Source organism: Tachyglossus aculeatus, chromosome X2 (genome assembly GCF_015852505.1).
Source record: "Tachyglossus aculeatus isolate mTacAcu1 chromosome X2, mTacAcu1.pri, whole genome shotgun sequence".
Taxonomy (NCBI): Eukaryota; Metazoa; Chordata; class Mammalia; order Monotremata; family Tachyglossidae; genus Tachyglossus; species Tachyglossus aculeatus.
In genome coordinates this window covers 18,053,702-18,076,427 of record NC_052100.1, presented here as the reverse complement: position 1 = coordinate 18,076,427, position 22,726 = coordinate 18,053,702, and the positions used below count along the sequence as shown (strand labels likewise).

Below are 22,726 nucleotides of genomic sequence, written 5' to 3'. Positions count from 1 at the left end.
ATGAAGCACACCTTGAAAATCTGTTCACAAAAGCTCTATCTGCATATCTGTAAACAGACTAGAGCACCTCTGAATCTTGTAGCCTCTAAATTGCACTTACTGATGAAATCCAAAATCCTCTAAAAGCATTCCACAACCTAAACCAATTTGTAAAGTTTATAAAATATACACCATTAAAGAAATTAAAGTGATTGGCATATAATTAGATTAATATTCATATCTTCCAAGTTGCTTTAATTTTAATATAAAAAAGATTAAACAACCACTCAAAGGATTAAGCAAAAAGTCAAGCAGGAGCAACACATTTACATTAGCTTCCTGTGCAAATTATAAAACTAATTAATCTAAAGATTCATAAAAAATTGAATTGGTCATTCCTCTGCTGTCCAATAATACTGTGGGTACAGAACTTTCACTTGAGTGTTGCTTCCTTGTATGATCACTGAAACCCAGCACTCCAGTACTGCACTTGATTGGCTCCACTTTGGTTGTAATTTGTGAAAACTAAATCTGAATAGACATTTGTGCAGGAAAAACTAAAGGCTTTACAATTATTCCTACAAACAGCAATGCAACACAACCTTGGAATAAACTGTGGCTTGATAAAGTATAATGGATCATTTGATTGCCTTATCATAAAAAGAAAACACCCTACAATTCACTCCTCCAACAGAGTCCATCATTTCCATCTTATTAGGATAACCTATAACCATCCCATAACCCTGTCCTTTTAAGCCAGAAACATGCAGTTGTCTACACAAACATGCATACAGTAAAACTCAATGGTGCGGAAAGTGTGGGACTGAGACCAATCCAGGCATTTTGTGGAATTAAACTATTCCACATTTATTCAAACAACAATATATGGAGGCATCCGGCACATACGGTTCACCCAGATGGCAACATTGATATCATTGTTGGCAAGAACCTTGAGGTCACCCAGCTTTAGCACTATGATTCCTGTGGTTATCTCGGTCTACTGCTTCAAAATGGGAATCACTCTGAATAATGGAGTTTCAGCTGTACATCTAAAGGTTTCCTGAATCAGATGGACCAAATGTAACCTATGAAGTACACTAAAACTACTGGTCAGGCTGCCACAGTTGTCTCCCAGGTTTCTGTCTGAGACTCTGCTTTACTGTGTCCCTAAAATGTTTCCTCTGTCCTCCTTAGTTGTGGTTACCTCATGACAGATCACCACACAGAAGCTCTTGACATGGTCTGTCACCTTTTCTCATGGTACTTGTTAGGCGCTTACTATGTGCCAGGCACTGTACTAAGCACGGGGGGTTAGATACAACCTAATCAGATTAGACACAGTCCATATCCCACATGGAGCTAACATTCTTAATCCTCTTTTTACAAATGAGGTAACTAAGGCACAGAGAAGTTAAGTGACTTACCCAAGGTCACACAGCAGAGCCAGGATTAGAAACCAGGTCCTTCTAAGCTTCTGATCTATTTTCCTCACATGTCCCACCAAATCATGTTGTGCTTAGCTGAGCATAGTTTCAGTGCTGTTTTCTGTTCCAGGACTCTGTTGTTTGCGATTTGATGTTGAGGCCTGTATATAAGGCTGATGAAACTACAGAGGTGATAAAACCACATCTTTCTCTTCACTGGCAATATAGAATTAACTGCTATCATATAATTCAGATACCTAGGCAGCACTCCATTCAACAATACAATAGGCAAGAAAATAGAAAACTTAATAAGGAAGAAGAAATATTTTAAGGATGCAGTAAAACACAGCCTCCATCCACATTGCATCTCAATGGGAAACCGGGAGGTAACTGCAGCAGACGGACCAGCATGGCACACTGCGATCAAGTATGGAGTGGGTTTTCAGGAGCATATGCTTCAGGAGTATGAGAAATCAAAGGGACTATCATTTGAGCAATCAGTAGGATTCAGAGAAGCAGCATGGCCTAGTGGAAAGAGCCTGGGCCTGGGTGTCAGAGGACATGAGTTCTAATCCCGGATCCACCACTTGCCTGCCATGTGGCCTTGGGCAAGCCACTAAACTTCTCTGGGCTTCAATTCCCTCAACTGCAAATGGGAATTCAGTACCTGTTCTCTCTCCTACTTTGACTGTGAGCCCCATGTGGGACCTGATGATCTTGTTTCTACCCCAGTGCTTAGTACAGTGTTAGGCACAAAGTGCTTAACAAATACCACGATCATTATTTTGATTATTATTTATTGAGTGCCTACTATGTGTCTACTAAGGGTTTACTCAAGGTCTGCTTAGCCTTAGATCTCTTCAGCCTTGATTTGCATGTCATGGTGCAGGCTGCTATAGGCTTTTCTTTTGTCAAAGTAATGAGGGGCTGCAAGGTGTTTTTTTTTACTTTTAAGTAGTGCTTTAATCTCTTTGTTGTTCCAACTTCAAAAGAAAGTTTCTGCAATTGGATTCACTATCTAAGCATGTTTCTAGGCAACATATCAATTCAATATTTTTAAAGATGGTAGAGATTTGGAGGAGTAGTATACAGTGCTCTGCACACAGTAAGCACTCAATAAATACGATTGATTGATTGATCATTTAAGTCACCCTGTTATTGATCCAATGAAAAGAGCAGTAGGAATCAAGAGACATAATAATAATAATGGTATTTCATTCATTCATTCAATCGTATTTATTGAGCGCTTACTGTGTGCAGAGCGCTGTACTAAGTGCTTGATAAGTACAAGTTGGCAACATATAGAGACGGTCTCTACCCAACAACGGGCTGGTATTTGTTAAGTGCTTACTACGTGTCAAAAACTGTTCTAAGCACTGGAGTAGATACAGCGTAATCAGATTGTCCCACATGGGGCTCACACTTTTAATCCCCCTTTTACAGATGAGGTAACTGTGGCACAGAGAAGTCAGGTGACTTGCCCAAGGTCACCCAGCAGACAAGTGGCAGAGCCAGGATTAGAACCCAGGTCCTCTGACTCCCAAGCCCGTGCTCTTTCCTCTTAAGCCACGGTGCTTCTCTCGTGTGCATGTACTTCCCAAGCGCTTAGTACAGTGCTCTGCACTCAGTAAGCACTCAATAAATATGATTGAATGAATAGAGTCTTGGTTCTGCCTGATGGGGCTGTGCAATCAGTGGTGAAGGATTTTGATCAAAGAACAACCTAGGGCATTCTGGGAGGTGGACAGGCTCAGCAGGGAAACTGAAAAATATCTGGCTACCATGGGCGGTTCCAAGGTCACTGCTTTTTGGGTCATGGAGCTACAGGGCAGCATCGGCACCATACTGCGGTCACTTTGGCCTCAAATGGGTCCTGCATGGAAGAAAACCCTTCTTCTGCACTTAGCATTATACTGCAACGCTGCCCACCTCCTCACTCATTGCATTCTGTAGCTCTGCAGGAACATTAATAATAACAATTACAATAATGATGGTACTTGTTAAGTGCTTATGTTCCAAACACTGTTCTCAGCGCTGGGGTAGACACAAGGTAATCAGGTTGGATACAGTCTCTGTCCCACATGGGACTCAAAGTCTTAATCCCCATTTTACAGATGAGGACACTGAGGCACAGAGAAGTGAAGTGACTTGCCCAAAGTCACAAAGCAGACAGGTGGTGAGCCTGGATTAGAACCCACATCCTCTGACTCCCAGGCCTGTGTTCTATCCATGAACCAAATGACCACTAGCACTAAAATCAATTCCTCCACATTAACTCTCATTCATTTATTCATTCATTCAATCGTATTTACTGAGCGCTTACTGTGTGCAGAGCACTGTAGTAAGCACTTGGGAAGTACAAATCAGCAACATATAGAGACGGTCCCTACCCAACAACGGGCTCGCAGTCTAGAAGGGGGAGACAGACAACAAAACAAAACAAGTAGACAGGTGTCAATACCATCAGAATAAATAGAATTATAGCTATATACACATCATTAATAAAATAAATAGAGTAATAAATATGTACAAATATATACAAGTGCTGTGGAGAGGGGAAGGGAGTAGGGTGGGGGGGTGATGGGGAGGGGAGGAGGAGCGGAAAAATGGGGGGGGCTCAATCCTGAAGAATCAAGACCGACATTCCTTATGAGAAACTCCATCAATAAACTCCTCCTCCATCAACATTTACTGAATTGAATGACTTTGACCTTATGGAACATCATACAGGGCAAATATATTCCCACCTGTATACCAATATCTATGCATATACATGGGTCAGTGTGAATAACTGGGTAAATAAACTGATATAGAGAGTTTAAGCTCAACACAAATGGTCATAAGAGCCTGGTTAAACCTTGCAAAGCTTCAGTGTCCATTTATTTAGTTTACCTTTACAATAACAAATATAATGACTACTACGTAAATAGCCTCATTAATAGTAATGGATGAAAGTTTCTGAGGATTGCTTTGGATAAATACCCAATGCCATCCAGAGCACTAAGTGTACTTACCCAGACTGTAATTTTTCATTTTCCTTCAATTGCTTTGGTTTTTATGGAACTTATATTGATGAATGTGGGTGATAACTGTCAGCTCACCTAGTGAAGCTTGTGAGAGGGAAGTTGAATGTTTTGCCTACTGTGGCCCAGAACCTTGTCCTCACATTCACTTCTCAGTTGCCCACACTGAATCCTTCTGGGAACATGCAACTGGCTTGAACCTCCATCTTGCAGTGGTGAAAAAGGAGCTTTTTTTTAAAAAAAAAACCCTAAACTCCTGTGGATGGACAATCCAGAAACAAATTCATTTCAGAGGGTACCTCTCGTCCATAGAAGAGTAGGATGGGAATGGGTCAGATCTGGGGGGAGAAGAGGAGAAGGAGTAAGAGGAGGAGAGGAGGAGGCAAGGCAGAAGGAGGTGTGCAAATAGGGGTAGGGTGGGAATCCATCAGAATGGGGAAGAGAGGAAGAGAAGGAGGAAAATGAGATTGGCATTATCAGGCAACTGCAGCAGCCTGTAACCATGAAAGAGATAATTAAACTGACAGCAGAAAGAGCACTGGGCCTGTTGGCTACCATATAGACAGCTAAAAGTTTAAAGAAGTAAGAATAACCAGAAATTAAATGTACTGGTATAAGCAGTTGATGCTTAGAGTATAATTATCAGAAAAAAACACATTGTTTAGCATGCTTTATGTTAATGGAGGGTTAGTATGGCCCACTGTGCATAATTTAGCCAAACAATTGATACAAAATTTTAATATATATATATGATTACTGCTACAAAAAAAATCCAAGACAAAACACAAGAGAGATCATAATAGGAACACATGAACTCTGAAGGCCTAATTACATCACGGGGGAGGGTAAACAGTTGCTGCTGAACCAAGCAGAAAATTGGGGTAATTTGTAAACAGGTAGTGCTGTTATCCAGGTGCACCAACATGTGTGTGAGAGAGGAGGGGCTTGCATCAGAGAACTTCCATCTGTGTTACAGAATAAACAGCATAATAGATCACTTTCCACAACTTCAACATAAAAGACCCAATTCCTGAATTACCCCCAGTCAGCAATATGACAGAGGCTTCAATGCACAGGGCAGCGATGCAGAATGAATTTGAACAAAGACAACTTGACACTTTTCTTCAAGTTAGCCAGGAGGCATGGACCAGAGGAAACATGCTTCTGTAGGGTTCCTGCTCACTCACACCATCCCCTAAGCTTTCCTTGGCTATGCCAGTATAGGAGAATGGAGGTCCAGACACAGGACAGACACAGAGGCCACTTACAGGATCATTTCTGATTCCCATAAGGTCCTCCCTGCATAGGTTTGTGGAAGTTTGTTTTGAACAAAATATTCCACATAAACTCTGGGCAGGATAGCTTCTTCTTTACAAGACAAGTCTAGAATTCTATAATTATATTAGATCATACTGATGTTACCCCTGAAAAGAAACTCACTCCCTTCCACATTGTTAATACGTAAAACAGTTACTTGCTGCACTAATGCCTTTGTTCTATTCAGGGTCTGTCTCTGCTTTCAAACCTGCCTCTTGGTATCCTAATCCCTGGTGAAAGCTTTGTTTGATAACAATCCTCCTCTTGATTACTGCCTGCCAGGCTTGTCTGTCTGCTGCAAATGTCTCTGGAGGGGCCAGTGCTTCATTATTTCTTTGAATTGTTTATTTTTCCCTCCCAGCTTTCAGGTTTCTCTTTTGCTGTGTGACCTTGGGCAAGTCACTTCACTTCTCTGTGCCTCAGTTACCTCATCTGTAAAATGGGGATTGAGACTGTGAGCCCCATGTGGGACAGGGACTGTGTCCAACCAGATTTGCTTGTTTCCACCCCAGTGCTTAATACAGTGCCTGGCACATAATAAAGCACTTAACCAAATACCACAATTACGATTATTATTATTAGCATACAGCAGCTGCTTGGAAATCCTTCTGTCATCTGTTCTCTTCACTTATCCTTCCCAACAAAGTTGTTGTGTGTTGTTATGATTATTCCTTCAATGCTGGTGAGTTGACTATATTCACGCTCCCCCAACCCCCCAAGAATGTGAGCTCGCTGTGGTCAGGGATTGTCACTCTTTATAGCTGCACTGTATTTTCCCAAGTGCTTAGTACAGTGCTCTGCACACAGTAAGCTCTTAACAAATACGATTGAATGAATGACTGAATGAATTCCAAGATCCTGTTGTGGGTAAACCTGCCCTGCTGTTTGGTTGATGATTATAGTTCATCACACTCTGTTTTACAGTCTGCTGAAGGCCATTCTACCTTTTTCTCTTTCTATACATTATGGGTAATGTACTGCCCAAGTAGCAAAATTTGTTGACTGTAATCCCTATTCAATTTCATGTCTTCTTGTTTCATGTCTTCTTGTATGTCTTAATTAATCAAGAACAGTCATCTGCATAAAACACTTAGTTCCTGGATGGCCACCTCAAAGAATTTTGATTATATGTGTAGCCTATTCAAACTGGAAGAGTTTCCTGCTGGCTTCTGCTGAATTCTCAAGCAAGGCAACATGTAAAATAGTAGGCACCAGTATTCATAGAGCCTAAAATAAAATGAGGCTTGGCCTAAAAGATATTTAATAAATTTTGCCTCACTTTTTTATTGTCTTTTTCTTAGATTTTCAGGGGAATCTGTGTGCACTAGGAATTCTGACTGTATACATACTTACATAATCTTAGCATTCTTTCAGGAGGAGCAGGGAAAGTGAGCGCAGATGCAGGAAGCCTGGTAAAGCTGGCGCAGGGAAGGAGATTAGGGAGGCAGGTGAAAAACTGGGGGAAGGGAGGAAATGATTCAGACAGTTAATGAATCAACCTGCAAAGCTGATTAAATCCAATGTATAATGTGAAATATTTCATCAATGGCTATGGACCGGAGGCAATAGGAGCGATACTGTAATAGTCACAGCATGCTCATGAAAATAACTTGCTAGTGAGCCTACAAGCAGCATTGCTGCTTGTAGGCAACCTCCACATTGCAATCAGGAGAACCAGACAAAATTTGGGATAAGCGTCCATTGGATCATTCATCACGTGGTGTTACATGGCTCACTGGAAACTGATAAATTGAATTTGTGCATTTAACTAATACAAAAAAATCCAAACATTTCTGGCATGTGGCCTACATGCCACCACAAATTGAGATTCCTGACTGGAATGGTACCAAGGGAGCTGCCTTTCTCTCCTTAACCCATCGAGCTGTCTGGATTTTACATATTAGATCATTGCAGTTTAATCACACTCCTAGCATTTGGCAGAAGTTATTTCATCGTGTCATAACCATTTCACATTCATGCAGTGCTGAAAATAACCCAGAATGAGCTGGAACCCAACTTCTGTTAAAAATAAATCCCCAGATGATTATTTCATTAGGAATTATTGTGGGGGCAGGGGCAGGGGCAGTAGCCCTACCCATATTGGCCCAGGCTGGGGAAAAGTTGCAGGCTCTGACCTCCTCAGCATCCCTGCTCCCATCCCCTGCTGTCTCTTGGTTGGCTGCAGCTAGTGAAACCCCTCCCCATTGTTACTCCACTCCGAGATCCTGGGCTGTTGGAGATGGATCCTGGGGGGGGGGATTTGAACCCTTCCTTGGAGGTGGGCTGACTTCATGCCCACCGCCCCCCCGACATTACACGCAATCTCCAATTGCCACTGCCCCCATCTTTGAGAGTTTATCATTTATGACTCTAGACATAAATTGATAAACATAATATAGTGAAGAGTAAGAAAATATTTACATAATAAATACATAAATTAAATTGGGGAGATTAATCATGGGATGCCACCTGGAAGAACTGGCTTCTTAGTAGGGTTTCTAAGATAAGGAGGGAATTGGAAAGAATGAGAAAAGGAAGGAAAGGTGAAGAGGAGACTGATAGGAAATCATCAGAGGAATGAGATCAATGCGGTCAATTTCAGGCAATGGGATTTTGGAGGTATTTAGACAACTACAGTCCAAAAACAACAAGATATTTCCATGACCCTTCTGCCAAAAAAACAAAAACAAAAACAAAAAACAGCAGATAAATAGGAAGCTCAAGACGAAGGAATGTTCCAAAAACAAGAGAACTAATAAGCACAGTTCTACTCTGCTCTTTACCACCAAAGCAACCAGCCAACTGGCATGGGGGCTAGGGGTCAGGGAGAAGTTTGTTCTTCTGTCTGTGATTTCTAATGGCGTGTTGTAAGAACTCTTGTGAGCAACAGGCAAGAGTGTTGGGATCAAGATTTACTATTGATTTTCTGATTAATCTGGTCTTTAAACATCATAATATTATAGACACTAAGTAGCCAAGTACACCCAGTTCCCCTACACTCACTCCCTTGGTGACCTCATTCGCTCCCACGGCTTCAACTATCATCTCTACGCTGATGACACCCAGATCTACATCTCTGCCCCTGCTCTCTCCCCCTCTCTCCAGGCTTGCATCTCCTCCTGCCTTCAGGACATCTCCATCTGGATGTCTGCCCGCCACCTAAAACTTAACATGTCCAAGACTGAACTCCTTGTCTTCCCTCCCAAACCCTGCCCTCTCCCTGACTTTCCCATCTCTGTTGACGGCACTACCATCCTTCCCGTCTCACAAGCCCACAACCTTGGTGTCATCCTCGACTCCGCTCTCTCATTCACCCCTCACATCCAAGCAGTCACCAAAACCTGTTGGTCTCAGCTCCGCAACATTGCCAAGATCCGCCCTTTCCTCTCCATCCAAACCGCTACCCTGCTCATTCAAGCTCTCATCCTATCCCGTCTGGACTACTGCACCAGCCTTCTCTCTGATCTCCCATCCTCGTGTCTCTCCCCACTTCAATCCACACTTCATGCAGCTGCCCGGATTGTCTTTGTCCAGAAACGCTCTGGGCGTGTTACTCCCCTCCTCAAAAATCTCCAGTGGCTACCAATCAATCTGCACATCAGGCAGAAACTCCTCACCCTCGGCTTCAAGGCTCTCCATCACCTTGCCCCCTCCTACCTCATCTCCCTTCTCTTCTTCTACAGCCCACCCCGTACCCTCCACTCCTCTGCCGCTAATCTCCTCACCATGCCTCGTTCTCGCCTGTCCCGCCATTGACCCCCGGCCCACGTATTCCCCCGGGCCTGGAATGCCCTCCCTCTGCCCATCCGCCAAGCTAGCTCTCTTCTTCCCTTCAAGGCCCTACTGAGAGCTCACTTCCTCAAGGAGGCCTTCCCAGACTGAGCCCCTTCCTTCCTCTCCCCCTCGTCCCCCTCTCCATCCCCCTCATCTTACCTCCTTCCCTTCCCCAAAGCACCTGCATATATGTATATATGTTTGTACATATTTATTACTCTATTTATTTATTTATTTATTTTACTTGTACATATCTATTCTATTTATTTTATTTTGTTAGTATGTTTGGTTTTGTTCTCTGTCTCCCCCTTATAGACTGTGAGCCCACTGTTGGGTAGGGACTGTCTCTATATGTTGCCAACTTGTACTTCCCAAGCTCTTAGTACAGTGCTCTGCACACGGTAAGCGCTCAATAAATACAATTGATTGATTGATTGGTGGTTGTGCTCTTGCCAAACCTCACATTAAGGAAAACTCAACATAGAATATTCACTCATTCCATCACCACCCACACATGCACCAGCAGTCTCTTTGATAGTGTGATATGCTGAGCCCAAACAGACTCATACTGTTGGAAGAATGTTCACTGAAACAACATGAATTGGTGAATAGAGCAAGGGCTTGGTAGTCAGAAGGACCTGGGTTCTAATCCCAGCTCTGCTACTTATCTGCTGTGTGCCTTTGGGCAGGTCACTTCACTTCTCTGTGCCTCAGTTACCTCATCTGTAAAAAATGGGGATTAAGACTGTGAGCCACATGAGGGACAGGGACTGTGTCCAACCTGATTAACTTGTATCTACCCCAGCACTTAGAACACTGCTTGGCACATAGTAAGCACTTAAGTACCATAATTATTATTATCATTATTGTTATGATCATATACTAGCCAATCACTTATAGAAAGCACATGAAAGGCGTACATGAAAGTCATCTGAGAGAAAAATCTGATTATGACAGGTTTCCAGATGTTTCACCTTCTGAATTCAGGCCTACTAGTTTTAGACTCCTAGTTTTAAGAATTGTATCCTAGTATCAAGAGTAGCTGGTTTCATTTCGCCAGACTTCAATCTCCATATCTATTTCAATTCACTGACTAAACCCACTTTCTTACGTATCTTGGTTCCAACAGACTGACAAAATTATCATTAATCATAATAAACATAATAATCACCATGCCTACCTCCCTTACCTGCATCTCTAGTTCTCTAAAGTGAAGAATCACTGGCAAGGGAGCCCTTCTCTTCTGAATTTGCTGTGTTCTGTCATTGGTGTGTTTTTAGAGAGGTGGAGGGTAATAGAACTGTGGATGCAATGTGAATGGCAGAATTGTCCCTAGTACTAGCCGCCCATTCCTCCCCCTCCCTTGTCTGGACACACTCCCAAATCATGCTATATGCCCTTAAGGGCATGTTTAATTCAAGAACATGAGTAATGTCCTTGCATGTAATGTTCAAGAGGTATATTCTTCTCCCACAGAAGTCTACCTAAGGCAGATTACTCTTCTATGCAGGGAGGAGAGTCAGGAACAATCTTAGTGACTCTACTCAATGCATTTCAGAGGAAATCTTCAGACCTTATAGCAACAGACATTTGGATTTCTAGTTAAAATACATTAAAATGTGAAAAAAATGTTGTTGAAAATAACATTATCCCCGCTTAATATCAGGTCCCAAATTGTCCATTATTAGAAGAATGACAAAGATAGGTTTGGTGTCCCCCTTAATCTGCCTAAGGTTAGACATCAGTCTCCTCGCTGACCTCCCTGCCTTCTGTCTCCCCTCTCTCCAGTTCCTACTTCACTCTGTTGCCTGAATCATTTTCCTTCCAAACCATTTAGTCCATGTCCCCACTCCTCAGGAACCTCCTGTGGCTGCTCACACACCTCCACATCAAGCAGAAACTCTTATCATCTTTAAAGCATTCAAGCACCTTGCCCCTTCCTACCCTACTGGCTGCTTTCCTACTTCAACCTAGCCCACACACTTCACTCATCTAATGCCAACCTACTCATTGTACCTTAATCTCATCTATCTCACTGCCGAATTCTCACCCAAGTTCTGCCTCTGACCTAGAATGCCCTCCTTCTTCACATCCAACAGACGTTCACTCTCTCCACCTTCAAAACTTTATTAAAAGCACATTTCCTCCAAGACGCCTTCCTGGGCTAAGCCCTCATTTCCCCCTCTCCCACTCCCTTCTGTGTTGCCCTTGCACTTGGATTTGCACTCTTTATTCACCCTTCCCTCAGTCCCACAGCACTTACGTACATATCTGTAATTCATTAATTTATATTAATGTCCATCTCCCCTTCTAGACTGCAAGCTTGTTGTGGACAGGGAATGTGTCTACCAATTCTGTTACAGTGTACTTTCTCAATGAATCAATCAATCAATCAATGGCATTTATTGCAGGTTTACTATGTGTAGAGCACTGTACTAAGCTCTTGGGAGAGTACAATACAACAGAATTAGCGAATATATTTCCTTCCCATAATGAGCTTATGGTCTAAGGAACTTACAGTCTAGAGGACTCCCAAGCACTTAGTACAGTGTTCTACACAGAGAAAGCACCTAATAAATACAACTGATTGATTGAAGTCAGTCTCAGTGGTCTTAGACATGAGGTACATGTGACAAATTTAGGGAGACAAAATGAGCGCAATAAAATAAAGAGCTTGGAATTCTTCAAAAGAACTCAGATGGGTCAAAAAGGAGAGCCTTACAGAAGATGCCAAAAGAGTCTTCAAATACATCCCCCCAAAAAGAAGCTGTCTGTGGAATTATTGGACGCTCCTGATGATACTGGAATGAAAGAGGTACACTCAGAGATGAAAAGGCGATAGCAGAGAGGTTCTCAGCTAATTCTTTAGTTTGTATTTTAATGAATAAGATGTTAAAGAAATCCCTACACTCAAATTGTTTTTTGTAGCAGAAGAACTGGATCAGATTGTGAACACCAAACAGAATGATTTAGACCAAATTGTTAAACTAGATGCAAATAAATCACCAGGATCAATGGCATTCACCTAGGTGTTTGAAAGAACCTGGAAGGGAAGTTGCAGAATTCCTAGTGTGAGTGTGTTACTATCCTTACCAGTAGCCACGGAACCAGGCAACTGGAAAATACACTTTGCATCTATAAAAAGGGTTCCATAAGTGATCCTGGGAAATGTAGCCTGGTGAATCTCATTCCAATGCCTGAAAGATTAGTAACATTGATGATTAAGTTTAGGATCAGTAAGCACTTAGATAACACAACCTGCTAGGGCAAAAGACAACATGGTTTCTGTAAAGGGAAAAATCCCGACTCACTAATCCTCTGGAGTTGCTTGAGGGGTAAAGCATGTGGATAAAGGGGAACCAGTGTACAAATATATAGCAAAGGTCATGCTATCTGGCATCTTGCCAACCAGAAAGCTCTAATAACCAACACACTCAGTTCCCCATGCAGGGACATCCTTGGCCACTTGGCCCATAGTGGAAAAGGAGTTTATAATATCTGAGTCCTCCCGAAATGGGTATACATAAACTCCTTGGGGGAATTTGCACAAAATCTCTTCTAATCTGATTAGCAAACAGTTTCAGCCTCCCCTCCTCTTTGATGTCTGTTTCTCGAGGCATTCTTTAAGTAAACTCTCCTTGGAGTCTTAAGTGGGTTGTCTTGGACAGCTGCACATGTGATTAGCAAACAGTCCTCTTCCTCCAACAATAGTTTTAAAATGGGACTATTTCCTAATCAGATCAGTAGTGTCTTCTGAATGTAAACCTAGACAGGGTTCACTTGATTGCCCAGTCCTTGCAGATTTGAGGGGCTTCTGAAGAGACTTAATTTGAGGCCTCTGTGTTAGCATGCTCTGTATGAGCAAGGATAGGGATATATGGCCATTTTTCACAATGGCACAGCATAAATATTGGAGTCCCCCAGGAATCATTGTTGGAGTAGTTTTGTTGAGAATCTTCATGAATGTTCTGGAAGAAGAAGTCTGCAGTGACAATTCCATGTTTGCAGATGACATTCAATTCTGCTGGACAGTAGAGGGGGAATAATAATAATAATAATGGCATTTGTTAAGCGCTTACTATGTGTGATGCACTGTTCTAAGCGCTGGGGGGATAAAAGGTGATCAAGTTGTCCCACGTGGGGCTCACAGTCTTCATCCCCATTTTACAGATGAGGCTCAGAGAAGTTAAGTGACTTGCCCAAGGTCACACAGCAGACATCTGGCAGAGCTGGAATTAGAACCCATGACCTCTGACTCCCAAACCCGGGCTCTTTCCACTGAGCCACACTGAAGAGGGGGCTGCTAGTATGGCTTAGTGGATAGAGAACAGGCCTGGGAGTCAGAGGGACTTGGATGCTAATACTGGCTCAGCCACTTGTCTGCTGTGTGACCTTGGGCAAGTCACTTAATTTCTCAGGGCCTCAATTCCCTCATCTGTAAAATGGGGATTAAGCCTGTGAGCCCCATGTAGTACATGGACTGTGTCTAAACTGATTAGGTTGTATCTACCCCAGTGCTTAATGTTACCCTTGCCCTCCTCAGGCTCAGGCTCTGTGGCAGAGGGATCAGCCCTGGACTGCTTCTGACACGGAGCTCCGCACAATGAGCCTTCCCCGCAAATTGAGTCCTGCGGTGTGGGAAGGGAGATTCAAGTCACATTGCTACCCCTCGGTCCAAGGTGGCCCCGCAGCACACAGCGGGGGCTCCAACCTGCTAACACCACTCCTCCCCTCCTCCGTCCCCTCTGCCCTTTGGGGCACCTCTGTGGAGTTCAGCAGATGTCCCCATGCCCCTGAGCATCGCTTCTTGCCCACTACCAGTCTGAGGGCCTGGCTCCACTGACTGACCAGCTCCAGCAGCCCAGGACTGGGACCCTCCTCACACACAAACACACACACAAATAAACACCCCAACACTCAGGTGTCTTGGCGCATCCCCCAGCTAAGCCTTGGAGTGCAGCCCCCTAGAGGTTCCTGAAGCTGATGCCACTGCAGGACACCTCTAACCCTTGCCCTGTGACAGCTTGGGATTGGCTCTAGCACCCTGTGCTTCCCCAGTACCTTGGAATTTGGGGGGTCCCCCCCCCCCCCATCAGGCCACGTGGCTCCAAGATGGCAGATCAGGCCATGAGGTGGAGATCAATGGACCATTGGAAGAGGGACTAAGAGTGATGAATGGGGACCATTGGAAAATGAAGGATGCCAACTTCTGCTCAACCACCAATGAGAAGCCATGGAACCTGATGGACAGCAGAGGGGCTAATAATGAGGATTTGCTCCCATGACAGCATCTTTGGGAAGGCTAAGGGGAACTGACTGTGTTAGCTTGGAGCGATCATATGCAACTGAAGGGATGTGTTAAAACCCCACCCGTGGAAGCGGCCCATGTTCAGTACTTGGGCCACTCAGTGTCCGGTCCCATGGCCGCAATGCTGAGCTCTCCTGGGAGGGAGTAGGATTAAAAGTGCCTGACCTGGAGCCAGCTGTGAACTCTGCGTTCTCTACACTACACCTCATCAGGAATGGTAGCATTTAAGTACAGTGTCTTGCACATAGCAAATGCTGAACAGGTACTATAAAAAATACCTTACAGAACTGAAAATACACATAAATTTCTATGTATATAAATAAAAGTAAATATACATCCTCGCTGATAGCCAGTCATGTTGAACTTCTTCCAGTTTGGAAGAGAGCAGTGAGCACGGCACATCAAACTTGCCCATATGGGGCCATGTAATCACAGAAGAGATAGAAGAGCCCCATTCCATCCCTGGAATTGACAGCAAAACTTAGCTGGGTTGGCCCCAGTGTCTTTCTTTTGGCAGGCTAGTCTTTGGAAAAGTCTTAGAAAGGCACCATGGAAAGGGAGGAGGCAGAGGAGAGGGAGGAGGAGGAAATGATGGGGTTTAATCAGCATGGAACTTTCATTCATTATTTATGGTGGTAAAATCTCAGGGCCACCCAATCGGCTGCATTAAAAGCTATTTTAATTTGAGCTCCATTTCTTTTTGGTGCTCTCAGGTATTGACAGCAGCTCAGATAAACATCCATTTGGGAGAACAGGATTAAGAGAAGATCTTCCTTTTTTTTCCAGTTCTCTCACAAATTCTTCCTGGAATGATTCATACCACTAATGATCACTGATAATAGGTAAAGCCACTTTTTATTAAGTAATTTGAGGCATTGTGATTTTTATCATGTGAACAGGATCAAGCTCACCAATTTAGATTGGCCAGAAGACAATAAATAACAGGTGAATCAATCTCTCTAGCAGCATGCTCTGAATCTTTGCAAAATTCTATGGACTGATAGGTGACGTTAGAACCCGCTTATAGCTGCTGCTAGGAAATAAAGTCAATAAACTTTCATTTTACTCTGGCAGAAAAGAGTTTTTAACCGCGTAACTCGGGTGTGAGCTTTATTCTAGAAAGACTACTGAATATACTAACAGGGAAGATGACATATTGCCCAATTCACCCAAAAGAGACTGGCATACACCTCTCGATAGAAATTTCTAGCAAACCAATAATCTCAGGAACAATATACAGGAAATAACTGAGCACATACGGGAAGCAGCGTGGCCTAATGGAAAGAGCACAGGCCTGGGAATCAGAGGACTTAGGTTCTAATCCCGCCTCTGCCACCTGCCTGCTGTGTGACCTTGGGCAAGGCACTTAAATTTATCTGTGCCTCAGTTTCCTCAAATGTAAACGTGGCTCAGTGGAAACAGCACGGGCTTGGGAGTCAGAAGTCATGGGTTCTAATCCTGGCTCTACCGCTTGTCAGCTGTGTGACTTTGGGCAAGTCACTTAACTTCTCTGTGCCTCAGTTACCTCATCTGTAAAATGGGGATTAAGACTGTGAGCCCCACGTGGGACAACCCGATCACCTTGTATCCCCCCTAGCACTTAGAACAGTGCTTTGCACACAGTAAGTGCTTAACAAATGCCATTATTATGATTATTATTAATGCTTGCTCTCCCTGCTACTTAAACTGTGAGCCCCATGTGGGGCAGAGACTGTGTCCAACATAGTTAACTCGTAGCTACCCCAGCACACAGCATAGTACTGGCATATAGTAAGCCCTGATCTAGGAGCCTAAAACCATCAATCTACTTTGTGAATGCAGCAAAAGTGTTAGGTGTGGTGAAAAAAATACTCATGGACATGCATCACAAGTTTCTGACCAATAAACATTTGTCATCATCCAGCTCTCCACTGTCCACCTGCCTCTTTACACTCAAACTCCCTTGAGCCACCTCTAGAGATTTCTCCGTCTGAATCTTGCAACCCACCTCTCCAGCTCTCCTCAGCCCCATCACTTGATGAAGCACTTATGCTATTCTAATAGAATGTTACAAAAATTCCATCCCAGAACACTCTTACACTTAAAAAAGAGACTACAAATTAACTTAATTTTTAGATTTGAGAGTTATAGAGAAGGCATTTAATTATAACAGTTGGGCAGACAATTTCTAACTACCTGCTTTAAAGCAGGAATACAGTGTATTTTATATATATATATATATATATATATATATTTATAAACCATTTGGATTGGATGCTGAATACTGAATCTTAACAATATAATTTTCTTTTCAGATGGGTCTTTAAGTGAGACAATGAAGAGTAACTTTACAGGATGAATAAGGTACACTTATATATTATCCAGTGCGCTAGGTTCGGTACTATAGGTATTCTGGATCTTCGCCCAGTGAGTACACAACCACAGAAATACAGACCTTTTGGAACTAGATGTAGCTTTTGCCTAATGTCTAATTTGAATTTATTGTTGTAGATAGAAGCAGAGAGAATGCTAAAGAGGTCTCAGCACCAGGGAACTGGCAGACATTGTAGTTCAGTTGCCATCTCATGTTAATTAGCTTTTCCTCATTATGCAGGGAAGAAGCATACAAGGGGGAAAAATATAAATTGGGTGTTTTCTAGAATAGAGCTCCTACTCTTTTTAGCAGCAGCTGGTATTTCCACTGGTACAGCCAACTGGAGGGTGGGGGCCAAGCTAGAACAATTCCTTCCCTAGAGCTACTGGGCACTACATAAATATTAAAGATGAAGACCTATTTAGCAGGATTTTCAACTAAAAGAAGAGCATTAAGGAGCATCTGCCCACTTGACCCCATATCCTCACAGAAAGATGTTTCGCATATTCAAGGGACTTTTCATGGAGAAAACACGGAGGGGAATGTGGCTGGAGGTGAAGAGGACCAACCCCTTTTAAAAGTGGAATCCCTTGGACTCTGAATGAAAGCAGGAGGAGCCTGGCTATTGCCCAGCTGCTGGCACTTCAGGAATTCTTTGGAATACTTTGTGTTCGGTAGGAATGAGATCCAGGTTAGCCAGTGGTGACATGAGTGGAAGCTGCAGACCACTTGTACTCCTGGGCAATTATAATGCACACTCAGAAGGCAATTTAGAATGGCACACTTGTTATAGGCTGTGGAGTCGTCCGTGGACCCATAGTGACTCCATGGACACATCTCTCCCAGAATGCCCCACTTCCATCTGCAATCGTCTGATAATATAGCCATAGAGTTTTCTTGGTAAAAATATGTTAGTGGTTTACCATTGCCTCCTTCCACATAGTAAACCTGAGTCTCCACCCTCCACTTGCTCCCATTACGTTGCTGCCCAACACAGGTGGATTTTGATTTGTAGCAGATTGCCTTCCTCTCGCTAGCCACTGCCCAAGCTAGGAATGGAAAGAATATGCCTCTGCCTGACTCTCCCTCTCATAGTCGAGCCTGGTAGAGTACAGGAAACTCTCCAGGTGCGACCCTGAGAGGGGAATGGCACATTTAGCCTGCTCTTATTCCAGTTCAGGCTCAAACTTATTGATTTTCATCCCTATCCATCAATAGCATTTTCTGAGCACCTACTATGTGCAGAACATTATACTAAACACTTGGGAGAGTATAACAGGATTGGTAGACATGAACCCTTCCCCACAAGGAGCTTACAATCTAACTGAAGTGCATCCAAAGGATACGGGAAACATTCTTCTCTTTGCTAGCTTGCTAAGTAGTCATGCTAATGCTCTTAAGAAGGTGGAATCCATGATCTATTCATTAATTAGGTCTCCCTTAATCTGGTACACTCACTCACGTAGCTCTCTCAGAATGCTAAACTCAACCCACCTTTAATGATATATTCTAACCTGGGTCAAAAAGTAGAGGGAACTGAGCCTGTGACTGCCCTGGCAATTGAAGTAAAGCAGAGTCAATAGATCTGGATACAGGCCAACATTCACCTACAGAAATCTTTACTGACCAGGTCTGAATCAGAGACAGCCTTCAGTAGCAACCAGATTTACATCCAGATCTGCTAAAACAACGAAACATTGCCCAGAACCTAAAGCAAGTCCAGTGTTTGCAAGATAAGGATGTTTGCAAGATTGAAGCAGCAAGGCCTAGTGGATACAACATTGGCCTGGGAGTCAGAAGGACCTGGGTTCTAATCCAGACTCTGCCATTTTTCTGCTGTGTGACCGTGCGCAACTCACTTAACTTCTCTGTGCCTCAGTTTCCTCATCTGTAAAATAGGGACTGTGAACCCCATGTGGAACATGAACTGTGTCCAGCCAAATTAGCTTGTATCTACCCCAGCACTTAGTACAGTCTTTGCGCTTAACAAATACCATAAAAAGGAGTTATTTTCTCATGAGCTTCAACAGGACATAACTTTCTTTGCAGCTACAGAGAACATATAGTTTTGTTTATGATCTGCAATTGGATATTGCAGTTGAAAGGACAGTAGAATTTTAAAAACCCAAATACGTACCAAGCCCAGTGCTTAGAACAGTGCTTTGCACACAGTAAGCGCTTAATAAATGCCATCATTATTATTATTATTATTAAATAAAACCCCTTATAGTCTCACAAACTAATGATTAACTCTAACATTTCAGGGTTAAAGCCAAAATAACCATAGAAGCCACTTGAAAGAGAGGACAGATGCCCAGAGGGGCTCCTAGAGCGTTAAATTCTTTTGGTTTCTCATCATCAAGGTAAGGGTTGATTTCCAGGGACTCACATTTTTTTTTGTTTATGATATTTGTTAAGCACTTACTATGTACCAGGCACTGTACTAAGCACTGGTGCAGATACAAATTAATCAGGTTGGAAACAGTCACTGTCCCACATCGAGCTCAGAATCTTAATCTCCACTTTACAGATGAGGCACAAAAGGAGTAAAATGACTTGCCCAAGATCACGCAGCAAATAAGGGGCAGAGCCAGGATTAGAACCCAGATCCTTCTGACTCCCAGGCCTGTGCTCTATCCACTAGGCAACGCTGCTGTTCAATGAAGGGAGAGCCAGTAATTCTCCTCTGAAATCACCAGGTTTCCATCCCAGAGATGTGGAAACCATCTAGGATCCAGCTAGTCAGTCCTGCTGCTAGAGGACTGTTCACTGGAAACTCAGAGAAGTTTCTTTTTCACTTCTTTGCTTCACCTTACAGTAATAGTCCCCAAAGACTGTGAGTCTTTCTCACTCTGCTCACACAAACTCTAGTGATTAGTGATCTTCACCAGTTTTTAATTCATTTCAGGTTAACCATCGGTCATCAAGGGAAGCAATTTAGATGCAGCAAAATACATATACAAGAACAAAATAGGCCTTTGGTTCCTGCATAGAAATTACCCCAAATAAGCAGGGGGTTTTTCATGGTGTTTGTTAAGCACTTACTAGGTGGCAAACACTGCTCTAAGTGTTGGAGTAGATACAAGTTAATCCGGTTGGATACAGTCCCTGTCCCAGATGGGACTCACAGTCTAAGTAGGAGGGAGAACGGGCACTGCATCCCCATTTTGAGATGAGGAAACTGAGGCACAGAGAAGTTAAGTGATTTGCCCAAAGTCACACAGCAGGCAAGTGGAGGAGCTGGGATTAGAACCCAGATCCTCTGACTTTCAGGCCTGTGCTCTTTCCACTAGTCCATGCTACTCCTCAATGAAACAAATGAAACCAATAATCTTCCAGGTCCTGTACCAGACAACTGTAAACATTCTTTATCAATCACTGGTATTTATTGAGTGCTTACTGGGTGGAGAGCACTCTACTATGTGCTTGGGAGAGTATATAACAACAGAGTTGGTAGACACATTCCCTGCCCACTAAGAGCTTACAAACTAGAGAGTGAGATGGACATTAAAATAAGTTATGGATTCATTCAATTGTATTTATTGAGTGCTTACTGTGTGCACAGCACTGTACTAAGTGCTTGATATGTATGTAAGTGCTGTGGGGCTAAAGGTGGGATGAATATCAAGTGTTTAAAAGGGACAGATCCAAGTGCATAGATGATACAAAAGGGAAAAGGAAAAAGGGAAATGGGGTCTTAGAGGAAGGCCTCTTGGAGGAAATGTGATGTTAATATGGCTTTGGAGGTGGGGAAGAGTAGTTTTCAGTCATATATGAATGGAGAGGGAGTTCCAGGCCAAAGGGTGGACATGGACAAGGGGTCAGCAGCAAGACGGATGAGATAGAGGTACAGTGAATTAGGTTGGCTCTGGAGGAGAGAAGCATGCAGGTTGGGTTGTAGAAGGAAATCAGTGAGGGAAGATAGGGGAGGGCAAGTTCCTTGAAAGTCAATGGTAAGAGGTTTCTGTTTCATGTGGAGGTGATAGGTAATCATTGAAGGGTTTTAAGGAATGAGGAGATAAGAACTGAATTGTTTTTTTAGAAAAATGATCCAGGGAGCAGAGTGAAGTAAGGACAGGAGCAGGTTGGTCAGCGGGAGGCTCATGGAGTAGTCAAGGCGGGATAGATTCAAGTTTGGGTCAGCGTAGTAGTAGTTGGGATGGAGAGGAAAGGGTAGATTTTAGCAATGTTGTGAAGGTTGAACCGACAGGATTTGGTGACAGATTGAATATGTGGCTTTTCTCCTGCCTTCAAGACATCTCTACTTGGATGTCCTTCTGTCACCTCAAACTTAATATGGCTAAAACTGAACTTATCTTCCCACCCAATCCCTGTCCTCCTTCTCACTTCCCCATCACGATTGACGGCACCACCATCCTTCTTCAAGCCGGTAACCTTGGCATCATCCTTGATTCCTCTCTTTCATTCAACTCACATATTCAATCCATCACTATATCCTATTAGTTCTACCTTCACAGCATTGCTAAAATCTGGCCCTTCCTTTCCATCCAAACTGCTACCACATTAATGCAATCCATACTCTGCTGCCCAGATCATTTTCTTTCAAAAACGTTCAGACTGTGTTTCCTCACTCCTCAAGAAACTCCAATCGTTGCCCATCCACCTCTGCATCAAACAAAAACTCCTCACCACTGGCTTTAAAACAATCACCTTGCCCCTTCCTACCTCGCCTCGCTACTCTCTTACTACAACCCAGACCGCACACTTCATTCCTCTAATGCTAACCTTCTCACTGTACCTCAATCTCGTCTATCTCACCACTGACCTCTCACCCACATCCCATGTCTGGCCTGGAGTGTCCTCCCTCCTCATATCAGACAGATAATTGCTCTTCCCCACTTCAAAGCCTTATTGAAGGCACATCCCCTCCAAAAAGTCTTCCCTATCTATGCCCTCCTCTCCTCTTCTCCCACTCCCTTCTGCGTCACCCTGACTTGCTCCCTTCATTCATCTTCCCTCCCATTCCCACAACACATATGTATATATTTGTCATATATTTATGTATTCAGGTATATTACTGTCTGTCTCCCCCTCTGGACTGTGAGCTCGTTGTGGGAAGGAAATGCTATCTGTTGTACTGTACTCTCCCAAGTGCTTATTATGGTACATTGCAAACAGTAAATGCTCAATAAATACTACTGAGTGAATGAATGAAGTGGGTTGAATGAGAGAGTTAAGTTGAGGATAATGCCAAGGTCTGGGGCTTGTGAAATAGGGAGGTGCTGTCTACAGTGATGGAAAAGTCAACGCAGGACAGGGTTTGGGTGAGAAGATGAGGAGTTCTGTTTTGGACATGCTTAATTTGAAGCGTCAGTGGGACAGCCAAGTAAACATGTCCTGCAGGCAGGAGGAAATACCAGATTGCCCAGAAGGAGAGAGATCAGTGCTGGAGAAGGATATTTGGGAATCTTTAAAGTAGGCTCCCCTTCAGTGTTAAAAACCTAAAAAGAGAGTGATAGATTTGGTTTTCATGTTGGCATGGATTTAGTTTCTTTGTGGTAAAGCCTGCAGAAGCATCTTAGCCTGT

At 43.2% G+C, this 22,726-nt stretch overlaps 1 protein-coding gene and 1 non-coding gene across 2 annotated transcripts in view; both read right to left on the bottom strand.

The window, feature by feature from the left end:
• WWOX (WW domain containing oxidoreductase) overlaps positions 1 to 22,726 on the bottom strand; it is a 1,164,534-nt gene that overhangs the window by 146,985 nt on the left and 994,823 nt on the right. The gene's annotated exons all lie outside the window — the stretch shown is intronic.
• Positions 18,186 to 18,323, bottom strand: LOC119949746. The gene has a single exon (XR_005457284.1). It is a non-coding gene; the product is annotated as a small nucleolar RNA SNORA7 (small nucleolar RNA).